Source organism: Notamacropus eugenii, chromosome 2, assembly GCF_028372415.1.
Source record: "Notamacropus eugenii isolate mMacEug1 chromosome 2, mMacEug1.pri_v2, whole genome shotgun sequence".
Classification (NCBI taxonomy): Eukaryota; Metazoa; Chordata; class Mammalia; order Diprotodontia; family Macropodidae; genus Notamacropus; species Notamacropus eugenii.
In genome coordinates this window covers 77,419,708-77,433,565 of record NC_092873.1, presented here as the reverse complement: position 1 = coordinate 77,433,565, position 13,858 = coordinate 77,419,708, and positions in this window count along the sequence as shown.

The following is a 13,858-nucleotide window of genomic DNA, read 5'->3' as shown; positions in this document are numbered from 1 at the left end:
TTTGTTTCTTTATGCAAATAGACGTTGAGCCAACCATTACACTTCATTCTTTTAACTTCCTCCTTCATGATCCAGAAATTTATTTTCCTTGTTATTATTCCATACATTTTCCCCACCACAAAACCCCCTCCCTCTACCTACTTGCTTCCCTGTTGAATTTTACGCATTTCTACACCAAACTTTGTGTTAAATCCTCTTTTGTCTGTTTCAGATAAGAGTGAGGTTCATGCTTTTCCCACCCCTTTATCTATTTTTCTCACATTTTTAAATTATGAGCAATAATTAGTTCTAGCTTCTTCTTCCTGGTTTACCACTTGACTGAACTCACCATTGAAATGACTTCTATTTTTATATAAAAGCCTAGAGATGGGTCTGATTGTTTCAGCCAATCACAAATGTTTTCACCTCACTGGTCAAAGCCCTATAATCCACTCAGATACAATCATCATCATCATCATATTTACATAGCACTTTGAGATTTGCCAAATGATTTGCAGATGAAGAAACTGAAACTAATAGGGATTAAGTGATTTGTCCAAGGTCACACAGGTAGTAAATGTCTGAAGCAAGATTCCAAACTCAGATCTTCTTAACTCTAATTCTACCAGGTCACCTTGCAGCCTTTAAAGACTTATTCACAACTAGTTTTTGCTTTGATTGATTGACTCAATCCAAGCATCTGGGTCTTCCCTGATGATATTAACGACGGACAGAGGAATGTAGGAGCAGACCCCAGAAAGCTACTACAGTCTGAATCAGTAAATCAAGTGCTCCCAAACTGAAGGCAAAAATTGATTTGAGGTAGCTACCTCAGCCAGGAATCAGATATTAGTCAGGGGTTAAAGCAAGGAATACTGTACCATTATTTTCCCCAATTTTTGACTAGTTTATGTTGTGTAGAATTAATTGTTCTTTAAGTGTTTTATAGAATTCACTTGTAAATCCATCTGGTTCTTGGTTTTCTTCACTGGGAGTTCATATATCTAGTTTAATGTTTTTTGCTAAGATCTGGTTATTTAAGTGCTCTATTTCCTATTTTGTTAATGAGTAACTTATATTTTTGTAAATATTCATCCATTTCTTTTACATTTTTAGTTTTATTAGCATATAATTGAGCAAAATAGTTTCTAATAATATCTTTTATTTTTTCTTCATTTGTTATTAATTTACCTTCTTAATTTTTGAAGCTGATAATTTGGTTTTCTCTCTTTTCTTAAAATCAAATTAATGATTTGTCTGAATTTTTTTTAAACAGCACCTACTTTCATTAATTAATTAATTGATTTTGTTTTTCAATTTTGTTAATCTCTTCTTTGATTTTCACTAGTTCTATTTTGGTGTTTAGGGATTTTTAATTTGTTAGTTTTCTAGGGTTTTTTTCCTTAATCTGTTCTTTCTCTTTTGTTGAGAAAAGTGATTAGGAATCAGAATTAGAGTCAGTAAGCATTTATAAAGCATCTCTTCCCTTCCTTCCTTCCTTCCTTCCTTCCTTCCTTCCTTCCTTCCTTCCTTCCTTCCTTCCTTCCTTCCTTCTTTCCTTCCTTCCTTCCTTTCTTCCTTTCCTTCCTTCCTTTCTTCTTTTCCTCCCCTAAAGCCTTGGACTGCAACAGTGAAGGGTCCCTGCCCAGCCACCACTCAAAGTCTGGTTTTGGACCCTCCTGGCTTGGAGTGAATGTCAATACAGTCAAAACAACAACCCTGAGAGTCCTGCCCCTCCCAGAGTGATTTATCTATTTATTTTTTTCTTTTCTATTAAAGGGGCCATCCCCCTGACTACCTTTTAAAGAGGTCTACTCACTGAATGGGCATTACCTCCCTCTAAGTGAGTACCTGAAAAGGCCTTAGTCTAAAAGGGCCAGGGTTTCCCATTGCATCCTGGGCCATCTCCAGTCATCCTGATGAATATCTGGTCACTGGATCCAGATGGCTCTGGAGGAGAAGTGAGGCTGGTGACCTGCACAGCCCTCCCTCACTCAAAACAAAGTCAAGTGCAAGTCATGTCATTTCTCTGATGGTGTGGTCTTCTTCAGCAACGAAGGATGAACATAACCAACAACAATAATTAAGCATCTACTATGTGCCAAATGTGCCAGGCGCTGTGCCAAGCAATAAAGATACAAAGAAAGGCATAAAACACTCTCCTCTGCCCAGTATGGGACATGATGGACTCATAAAGCTGGAGTAGGAAATGATTGGAGAAGATGGGAGTTTCAAAGTAGGTTTCATCTTGCAAAATGATGAATTTTTAAAGATCATGAAGTCCAGGAAAGTAGTCAGGTGGGAAATGAGATATCTGTATTAAGTACTGCTTTTTGCTACATCCCACAAATTTTGATATGTTGTCTTATTGTTGTCATAATCTTTGATGAAATTGTTGATTGTTTCTGTGATTTATTCTTTGACTCATCCATTTTTTAGGATTTTTCCTTAATTTCCAAGTAATTTTTAATCTTCCTTCAAAGACCCTTCATTGATTATTTTAATTTATAATTTTTATTGAATTAATGTCCAAAAAAGATGCATTTAATATTTCTGCTTTTCTGCATTTGTTTGTGAAATTTTTATGCCCTAATACAAGGTCAGTTTTTTGTGATGACACTATGCACAGCTGAGAAATAGGTATACTTCTTTCTGTTCCCACTTAACATTATCCAGTGGTCTGACATATCTAACTTTTCTAAAATTCTATTCAGGTCCTTCACTTATTTTTTAGTTAGATGTATCTAGATTCTAGAGGGGCAAATTGAGATCCTTCATTAATTACAGTTTTACTATTTCTCCCTAAAAATTCTTTAACTTCTCTTTTAAGAATTTTGGTGCTATACTATTTGACACATAAATGTTTAGTATTGACATTAATTCATTTTCTATGGTTCCTTTCAGTCAAATGTAGTTTTTCCTCTTTATTTCTTAGTTTTTTGCCATTGCTTTTTTTGAAATTATGATTGAAACCCTTGCACTTTTTTTTTAACTTTAGCTGAAGCATAAATAAATTCTGCTCCAGCCTCTTATTTTAATTAAAAGTATATTCTTTTTGTTTCAAATGTGCTTCTTAGATAACATGTTGTTGGGTTCCGATTTCTAACTCATGCTGGTATCATGCTGGATCTCATTACATTTACAATTACAATTATATAGTTTTCTTTCTCTTTGTTTTTCTGCCCTCTCTTTGAGTTTGTTTTGCTTCTGACCAAACCCTCCTTTAATCTATTGTCCCTCTTATTCCTTTCCTTCCCTTTATTCCTTTTCTCTTCTGTTTCCCTTTTGGTCAAATGTATGCCTGTACTCAGCTCTGTGTGTACATGCGTGTTTATATGTATATGTATTTATATACATTCTTTCTTCTTTTTACCAGTTCAGATGAAAATGAAGCTCAAGTTTCATCTACTCTTCTTCAGTTCTTCTTGTTGAATAGATATTTACTTGTGCATCCCAATCATATGAAAAAATGTTCTGCATTCCTATTGATCCCCCAATGTGTTCTTCTTCCCTTCCTTTTCCATTCTTCTTTAAGGTGCTAACTAACAGAACCACTCCCAGACCTTTTCTCTCATTAGGTTTCCTCTGTAGTCCCTGATTATGAAAGAATTCTGAAGGGATATGTATATAATATCCCATATAAGAATGTAAACAATTTATCCTCATTTAGTCCCTTATGATTGCTTGCTAATGTTTACCTTTTTATGCTTCTCTTGATTCCTACATTTGTACGTCAAAGTTTCTATGTAGCTCTGGTTTTTTCACCAGGAATGCTTGGAAGCTGTCTATTCCACTAAAGGTCCATTTCCCCTTTTAAATTTATGTTCAGTAAAACTAAGTTTTACTGGGTAAATTTTTCTTGCTGTAAGCCTAGATCTTTTGTCTCCTGGGGTATCATATTTCAAACTCTCTGTTATAATATAGTAGAATATAGCTAAATCTTAGGTGACCCTGACAGTTGCCTGTCACCGTATGAATTCTTTCTTTCTAGCTTCCTGAAGTATATTTTTTTAATATAAGTGGTCTGGATTTTGTCTATAATATTCCTGAAAGTTTTTCATTTTGGAATTTATTTAAGAAGATGATTCTATTTCCACTTTGCCTTCTGGTTCTAAGACATTTGGTTAGTTTTATGATTTCTTAAAATATGCAGTCTAGGCTCTTTTTTTGTTTATGGATTTTAGTACTTTAATTATTCATAAATTATCTCCTTAATCTGTTTTTGAGGTCAGCTGTTTTTGCTGTGAGATACCTTACATTTTCCCTGTTTTTATACATGGAATACTAACTTCTGTTTAGCCAGTTCTAATTTTTAAGGATCTATTTTCTTGGGCAAGGTTTTATCTCTCTTGTTCCAAGGTGTTCATTTTTTTATCATATCTTTCTTACATAACTCTCATTTCTTTTCCATTTTTTTCTTCTACCACTTTCATTTGGTTTTGAAATTTTTTTTTAGCTCTTGGAAAAGGCCCCTCAAAACTCTTGTTTTATTTCTTCAACGAATTCTCACTGGACTTGTTCCTAAGCTGCGTTTTGCTTTGAGACTTTGCCTATGGATGTTTTGAAGTCATTCTCTTCTTCTGGGCTTGTGTCTTTGGGTTCCCCATCAGCTTTTTATGGTGGAATTCTTTCTGGTGGTTGTTTGCTTATTCTTCCAGCCTACTTCTTGACTTTGAGTTTTATGTTAGTGCCCAATTCCGGGGAAAATATCTGGGCAGAACTTTTGTCTTTTATCCTTCTGCTGTTTTTTTAGGGGTATTGAATGCTATATTATTCCAGATTCTCAGGGACAGCTCAGATTGGGGACGTTCCAACTTTTGGTGTTTCTAAAGTGATGTAATCCAGGGCAAAATCTGCTCACTGCCTTCCTGGGTTAAATTCTACAAATTCATGACCCAGTTTTGGGTCTGTCATCTTGACCCAGGTTAGAAGTTTCAGTAGAATGCTACTGGACTCATCCAGGGTAGCTAGGTGGTACAGTGGATAGAGCACCAGTGCAGGAGTCAGGAGGACCTGAGTTCAAATCTCACCTCAGACATTTGACACTCACTAGCTGTGTGACCTTGGGCAAGTCACTTAACCCCAATTGCCTCATCCTGGGTAATCTCCAGTCATCCTGATGAATATCTGCTCACTGGATTCAGTTGGCTCTGGAGGAGAAGTGAGGCTGGTGATCTGCACAGCCCTCCCTCACTCAAAACAAAGTCAAATTCAAGTCATGTCATTATTTCTCTGATGGCATGGTCTTCTTTGGCAATGAAGGACGAACACACACAACACTCTGGACTCTGACAGCTAAACTGTTTTGCAGGTTCAAAGCAACAGAACTGCAAGTTCCCCTTTGTTTTTAGATTCCTACCCTGGTTATTCCACAGAGTTTAGCCTGGTGTGGAACTAGAACTGAGTCCCTATCCTGCTTCTTGGATCGGACTCACAATGTTTCTTCCTCAGTCTGCCCTGTACCAGGAACTGGGTAGAGAATGACTGAGCTATCAGATGATATACTACTCCTCTGGGACATCTTTCTGCCCTGTGTTTCCAGGCTTGGTGCATGTCCTCTGCTCTCTTTCAGTGTCTGATGCTGGAATGCTACATAAAGTATGTTTCTGGCCAAGATTAGTACCCAGTATCTGCAAACTTTTCTGGACTTGGGTAGAAAAATGACTCACTGTGATCTTTTTTCTTGGTTTTCCCAATAAGAATTTGGTCTGGTGTGGTAGAGGTGAGGAGCTGACCTGTACTTTTTGCTGTTCTACCATTGTGGTTCCACATCTCTCCATTCTGTGTTTATTTTGAATGAAATTTCTTTTTCTATCTCTTTTTTCGCTGTTCTGATTGTGGATTTATTTTATATTCTGCTATTTACTGAAGTGATTAATAGTTCCAATTACATCTTAGTTGCCTGTGATGTTTTCCAAGTGTGATAAATTTGCTTATTATTTACTTTTATTTGTTCCCTTAATTTTTTATTTTTATCTGGTTGTAATAGCCAGCTTTTCTAGAACTATGTAAATTAATTACTATTGGTGATAATGTATGTCTTTGCTTTGCCCTGATCTTATTGGAAAAGCCTCTAGAGTTTCTCAAATAGAGATCTTTAAGGAATAACCCATTTATTTTAAACTTTTTAGTTTTTTATAATATAGCTATCTATTGTATTTTGTTAAAAAGCTTTGCTCTTTTTAATGTCATGATCTATTATATTTATATTTTCCTAATATTGAACTTTTCCTTGTGTTAAAATAGCATTGACATAGCATATAATCTTTTAAGTACATTCATTTACCGCCTTTCATAATATTTTATTTAAAACTTTTGTGTAAAGAAAGGCATAAAAACAGATAAAGAGCAGGTAAAATTCCTACTGGATTTCCCTATTGGGAATTCCCTATTGGAAAATCCTAGAGAATTGTCAAAATCACTAATTGAGATAATGGCTTCATCAAAGTTTCAGGCTATGAAATAAATATTCACAAATCAACAGCAATTCTGTATGATAATAACAAAATCTCCTATTCAAAATAACTACAAATGTGTCTGGAGATCAATCTACCTAAGTACACATAAGACTTGTATGGATTCAGTTACAAAATGGTGCTTAAAGAAATGATGAACAAATAGCTAGAGGAATATTCAATGCTCACAGCTAGACCATGCCAAAGTAATAAAAATGATAGTACTGCCAAAGCTAATTTGTATTTTTACTGCTATAACGATTAAATTATCAAAGGAGTGCTTTATAGAATTTGGCAAAATAATAACATTCATTAAAAAATGTCTCTAGTATCAAGGAAAATGATGAAAAAAAGTGTGAACAAAGTACCCTTCCAAACCTCAAATTATGCTATAATGCATCAGTCATCAAAACCATCTGATTTTGGTTAATAAAATAGATAGGTAGTAGAAGAAAGTCTCCATTTGTAGCTGAACTTTTTATGATAGCAAATAATTGGAAACAAAGTAGAGGCCCACAAGTTGGAAAAGGGCTAAACAAATTGTGGCACATGAATGTAATGGAATATTATGGTGCTGTAATAAAAGATTAATATGACTACCGAGAGCTTGGAAAGATCTACATGAACTGATGCAGAGTGAATTAAGAAGAGCCAAGAAAATAATATGCACAATGTATACAACAATGTAAAAAGAAAAAGATTCACATGCAAAAATCAAAATTGAATTTTGCAAAATTACAAAGAATGGTTCAAAAGGAGAGATATGAAGAGACTCTCCCATCTAACCCTTTGCAGAGGTGGAAGTCTACAAGTACTGGACATTATATATATTTTCAAACTTCTTTGATGTATTGATTAGTTATGCTGATTTTTTTCATCTTTCTTTGTCTTTAAAAATACAATTTGTTTTATGGAATGGGGGGCAGGGAGAAAAAGGGGGAAACTATGGTAATGTAAAAGACAAAATGCATCAATAAAACTAATATATATGTTTAATTATACATATAGATATATAGATATAAACTTTCCTTAAGGATTGCTTTGGCTGCATCCTACAGATTTTAGTATGTTGTCTCGTTATTTTCTTCGGCAGAATTATCAATTGTTTCCATGTTTTGTTTTTTGTTTCACATATTCTTTAGGATTACATTTTTAGGCTAAATTTAAGTCTGAATCCCATCCTTAAATCCCTCATGATTATAATTTTATATAATTTTTATGTCAGTAAATGACAAGTGTACTATCTCTGCTTTTTCTGCGTAATTTTTCTAAAAGTGTTCAGGCAGTAGGTGGTGCTAGTGAACAAGGCAAGCTGAGGGCCAAGGGCTTGGTCTCTCTTTTGCTCACAGGCACTGCTTTCTTTCAGCTTCCTTCTTCTTCAAGAAAGAACATCTTGAACACGTGGCTTTCTTTCAAATCCAGCTTTCCATGGCCAGGGATTTGCAACCACAAGTATACTTACCCACAGTTTTGTTCAGTCTTAGTTGACTGCTATTACTTAAGAACAGCTGAGTCTCAAACTCTGACATTTTCTCACTTTGTCCTAACAGTATGAAGTCCCTAGATCTGCCCCTGCTGATGAAACCTTTATCTCTCTAGAATAAAAAAATATTCTTTTTTTTTTTTTTAAAAAAACAATCTCTGTATTTTTAGACCTTATGGGGGAGTGGGTAATGTTGCCTATGTAGCTTATGTGTGCCTACATGGTTTGTCTTGAATCACAACTGGGGAGGTGTGATTCTCTAGAGTCTTTGCACACACTTCTCCCCTCACCATTTTGAAGAGAGGCTGATTCCTACGAGGCAGAGAGCAGACAAATGGGATGCCAAGGCTAGCCATTCTGCTCTCTTAAGAGTGGGGATACCAGGCTAGAATTATATCTATCCATCCTCCTAAACAGTCTAGAGGAAATAATTTTTAGGCTTAAGCTGATCTCCTGATCTCTATCCCTTTAACAGGGGAGGTAGGCTCCAACCTATATGTCAAAAAGTTTGACTCCTTTCCTATCAAATTCTAGTCCCACACATAGAAAATAAACTAATTTATCCAACCTGACATCAAACAAATCAGAGAAATTACACAGATTAGAAATAAACTAATTTATTCAACCTGATATCAAACAAATTCGAGAAATTACACAGATTAGAAAATATCAGACAATTAATTTTGTTGTTGTTCAGTTGTGTCTGACTCTTTTTGACCTCATTTGGGGTTTTCTTGACAAAGATATTGGAGTGGTTTGCCATTTCCTTCTCTAGTTCATTCTACAGATGAGGAAACTGAGACATACAGGATTTAAGTGATTTGCCCAGGCTCACATAGCTTAGTAAGAGTCTGAGACTAGACAGACAAAGACAGAGACAGAGACCAATAGAAAGAGAGACTGACAGAGACACATAGAGACAGGGAGAGGGAAGGAGAGAGGGACAGAGTCAGAGAGACAAAGGCAGAGAGAGACAGAGAGAAAGAGAGGAAGTGACAGATCTCACCCAAAGGAAAATTCCCCCAGTCTCCAAAATGGTAAAAATATAGATTAGAAAAGTATGAGCGCGCGCGCGCACACACACACGCACACCCCCTGAGCATTTCTGTGGGCCCGTCAGGTTTTGTAATAGGTAAATGAGACCTAAATCACAAGCAACAGAGAAAGAACTAATAAGTTTGTCCAGCTCACTTAAATGGAGGGGGTAGGAAATCTAGCTTTGCTGGAATCTCTTGGGCTCATTCTAACCACCCTGAAGCTTGGCCACTTCCACTTCTGCTGGGTTTTCTGATAAGTTCTCATGGCTTAATAATCAACTATTCATTTCTATGTTTATCTCTTAAGTCCCTTCTTTATGCTTTGTTCTTGCCTTACTTTTTCCCATGATTCTTTTTTTGATTTTGGAGGGATGAGTTTTAGAGTCAAGATCAGACCTTCTTCCAAATTCCTCTGATTCAAAGACAAGGTGTCATGCAAAGCAATATGTATGTTCCTTTCTATTATTATTTAGTAATTACCAGAAATTTATATATACACATTTTCTAAAATTCTGAATTTTCTAAATTCTAAAATTCAATCTCTAAAATTCTATTCAGATCTTTAATTTCTTTCTTATAAAACTTTTTATTAGATTTGCCTATGTCTGAAAGGGGCACATTCAAGTCCCTAAATCTTCTAATTTTGCTTTCACTTTCTCTCTTTAGTAAGAATTCTTAACTCTGTGTGTGTGTGTGTGTGTGTGTGTGTGTGTGTGTGTGTGTGTGTGATGAACCCCTTTTGTCAGTTTGGTAAAGCTTATGGATGCCTTCTCAATAATATTTTTAAATGCATGAAATAACATATGTACTATGACGAAGGAAACTAATTATGTTGAAATAGTTGTCAAACTTTTTAAAAAAATTCACTGACCCTAGGTTAAGAGCCTTTGCCTTATAATTTACATAACATTATATGGTTTATATAGCTTTTCCATTAAGTACTTAGAAGCTCATATTTGTTTTATATGTATTATTTATCTAATTTCATTTTCTATGATGCCATTAAACATAATGTAGTTTTCCTGGTTATCTCTTTTAATCATGTCTATTTTTATTTTTGCCTTATCTTACTTGTTGTCCATGATTGCTATCTCTGCTTTTCTGAATTTGACTAAAACATATATTCTGCTCCAGTTTCTGATTTTAACATTGTATAAATCATTATGTTTTAAGCGTGTTTCTTGTAAACAACATATGGTTGGATTCTGCTTTCTAATCATTCTGTTCTTTCTCTATTTTATGAATGAGTTCATCACATTCATATTTGTCTTTGTAATTGTCAATTATTTTTTCTTCCATCATATCCCACTATAATTTTCCCTTTTTTTATTTCTTTCTTCCTTCTTTTCCAACAAAAAGTCGGGGACAAAAAGATGGGGGATACGTTACTTCTCTGCCCATTGGTTCTTTATTTTCAAATTAAATATCATAATATCTTTTAAAATCTCTTTCTTGGATATGTAAATCAAGTCTTATGAACATTTCAGGAGGAAGGAACTTAGCGCTTTAAACTCAGAAGACAATTCCAGGCCTTTAAGAATTCAGATATATGGACAGATTCATTATGAATATAAATGTTCATAGGCTAAATGGGATAAGGTTCCTCAAAGAAAGGGAGGAGATGAGGACAAAATGGTAATATATCAAATGTTAATGCATGACACGGGGCGGGGGGGGTGTCTTAGAAAGGAGCGGGGTAGGACAAGAGAAAAGGAGAGAAAAAGAGAGTTAGAGTAAGTAGATTCCTGCCATCATTGGGGGTCCCTAATCTTTCTCTTCCCATAGGCACCCAAGATTTCAGGATTACTCCAATATGTGACTGCTGTTTTAAATACAGAGGACAATAGAAGTGGAGTTCAGAGTAATAACCTAAAGGAAAGATGACCAAGAAAACATAAAGGAATTTTGTTGCATTAAGACTCTCACTTCCCTATCTATTTTTCTACTACTGTTCTGCCTTGTATTTAAGCACAAGACACAGCTCAGACCAAGCAAACCAGTTTCACCTCATCTCATCCAGGAACTCATCCTCTAAAACCACAAAGAAAATGCAGGTTGGCAGCTCCAGAATGTTAATAAGGCCTGGCATCTCCTAGGGCAACAAACAGCCCTATAAATGTAAGACACCCAGGTTGTGAGGGGGAATAAAAAATTTAAACTCATTGCCTCACAGTGTAAAACTTCAGCCTTCCACTGGAAGATAAACATTTATTTTAAAAACAAAAATAAACTTTGACATTTCTTGGGGGGAAAAATATAAGCCAAAGCTGAAACATGCCAAGCTACAAGTCTTAAATGATGGAAAGCTCCTCAGAATCTGAAAAGACTGTGAGGACAGAGTATCTGTAGCTCGGGTCAATGGGAATATATGAGAGTCTTAGCTGAGATGGCACACACTCTTACGAGATGTTTGGTCATGAGCTGAGCCTGACTCGGGCCAGTCCCAGAGTAGTTTAGGTCAGACAGTCAGTCAGTCAACATTTATCAAGCCAGGCACTGTACAACCTTCTGGGAATACAAAAAAAGTAAAAGACAGTCCTTGCTCTCAAGGAGCTCAGAGTCTAATGGGGGAAAGGGGCAGGTGGGGAAAAAGAGGGGGGAAGTAACATGCAAACAATTATGTACAAACAAGCTGCATATACAGGATAAATTGGAAATAATCAACAGAAGGTAGGCACTAGAATTAAAACGGATCAAGAAGGACTTCCTGTAGAAGACGTGATTTTAGCCATGACTTCAGGGAAGTCAGGAGGCATAGATAACGATTGAGAGTGTTTCAGATGATGAAAATGTCCAGAGTTAGGAGATTGAGTATCTTGTTTGAGGGACAGCAAGGAAGTCATTGAATCACTGAGGATTTGGTGGAGGGGAAAAGGAGAAGTCAGGGAAGATGGAAGACAACTGGAAAAGTTAGGGGTGGGAGGCAGTTATGAAAGGCTTTGAACACCAAACAAAATTTTATATTTGTTCTGAGAAGTGATAGCCACTGGAGTTGCTCCAGTGGGGAAGGGGAAGATTTTAGGAAGATTGCATTGACAACTGGGTGGAGGATGTACTGGTATGGAAGAGACGCATGGCAGGACACCCAATCATGCTATTGTGGAAGCCCACTTGTGAGGTGATGAAACCTGCACCAGAGTAGTGCTGGCATTGAAGAGAGAAGGGAATGTGTGTGAGAGATGTTACAGAAGTAAAACTGAAAAGCTTTGAGAACAGATTGGATTTGGGGGGGTGAGAGAGATTGTGTGGTCAAGGATGACATCCTAGGTTTTGAACCTGAGTGACTGGAAGGATATTGGTGCTCTCAACAATAATAAGGAAGTTAGGAAGAAGGGAGGGCTTTATTATGGTTGTTGTTAAGTCTTTCAGTTGTGTCTAACTCTTTGGGGCCCCATGAACCACAGCATAGCTATGTCCTTCTACCTCTACCTCTATCACTACCTCTTCAAGTCTGTCCAAGTTTATGTTCATTATTTCCATGTTTCTATCCATCCATCTCATCCTCCTCTGTCTCCTTTTCCTTTTGCTTTCAATCCTTCCCAGCATCAGAGTTTTCCTAATAAATCACGTCTTTTCATTACGTGGCCAAAATATTTAAGCTTCAGCTTCAGTATTTGACCTTCCAGTGAATAGCCTGAATTAATTTCTTTAAGTATTGACTTACTTGGTACCCAAGAGACTCTCAAAAGTCTTCTGCATCACCACAATTTGCAAGTGTGATTCTGTAGGGTTCAGTTTTCCTTAGAGTCTGACTCTCACAGCCATACATTGTTACTGGAAAAACCAACACTTTGACAATGTGGATCTTTGTCAGCAAGGTGATGTCTCTATTTTAAGGGAGGGTTGGGAGGGAGAAATAATGAGTTTGGTTTTGAATATGATTTGAATATGAACATATAGTTCAAGATGTTCAATAGGCATTTGGAATTGTTAGACTGAAGGTCAGCAGAGAAGTACATTTGAGAATCATCAGTATATAATCGAATCCATAGAAGCTGATGCGAAAACCAAATGAAATGTATAGAGGGAGAAGAAAAGGAGACCAGACAGAGCCTTGTATAACACCCATAGCTATGACTTGGATGAAGATACTGCAAAGGAGACTGAGAAGGAATGAAGAGAGCTAGGAGACATCTTCATGAAACCTAGAGAGAGGAAAGTATCAAGGAGAAGAGGACAATTGAAATGTCCAAGGCTATAGAAAGGTCAAGAAGGATGAAGATCCTTTAAAAGACCAAATGGTCTTTTAAAGGAGTTTAGCCATAGAAGGGAGAAGAAAAATGGCTGTTGTAGTTGAGTTACCCAACTCTTTGTGAACCCATAGAGGTAAAGTGACTTGCCTGGGGTCACACAGCTAGTAAGTGTCTAAGGCCAGATTTTAAGTGAGGTCTTCCTGACTCCAGGCCCCGTATTCTATCCACTGAGCCATCCAGCTTCCTCCACTCAGAGAGAGACTGAGGGAGGTTGGAGTGGGAGAAGGGAAGGAAGGGGAAGGGAAGGAAAAAGCAAGGAAGGGAAGAGAGGAGGAAAGAAGGGAAGAGAAAAGAAGGAAAGGGAAGGGAAGGCAATGTGTAGAAAAAACTCAGACTGAGTAAGAAGAAAACTATGAAGAGAATCTTGTGAATAAATTAACTTCTTGAGCCTACACTTCCCCTCCCTTTCTCCTCCCAATGACCCAACCATTCATTAGAGATAGCACCAGCCCAACCAGTTTCTGGGCTGTTTCCCAGTCTGGGAACTTTGATATAGAACTCCCATATGTAACTCACCTAAATCCTACTAACACTACTACTAGGGCTGAATTCCCTCTCTGAATTTACCAGTAGTGTCCTTGGTTAAGATGTACAAGTTTCTACCCTTTGGTTTCCAATTACTTTAGAGATCCTGGAAAAACAAAAATGGCC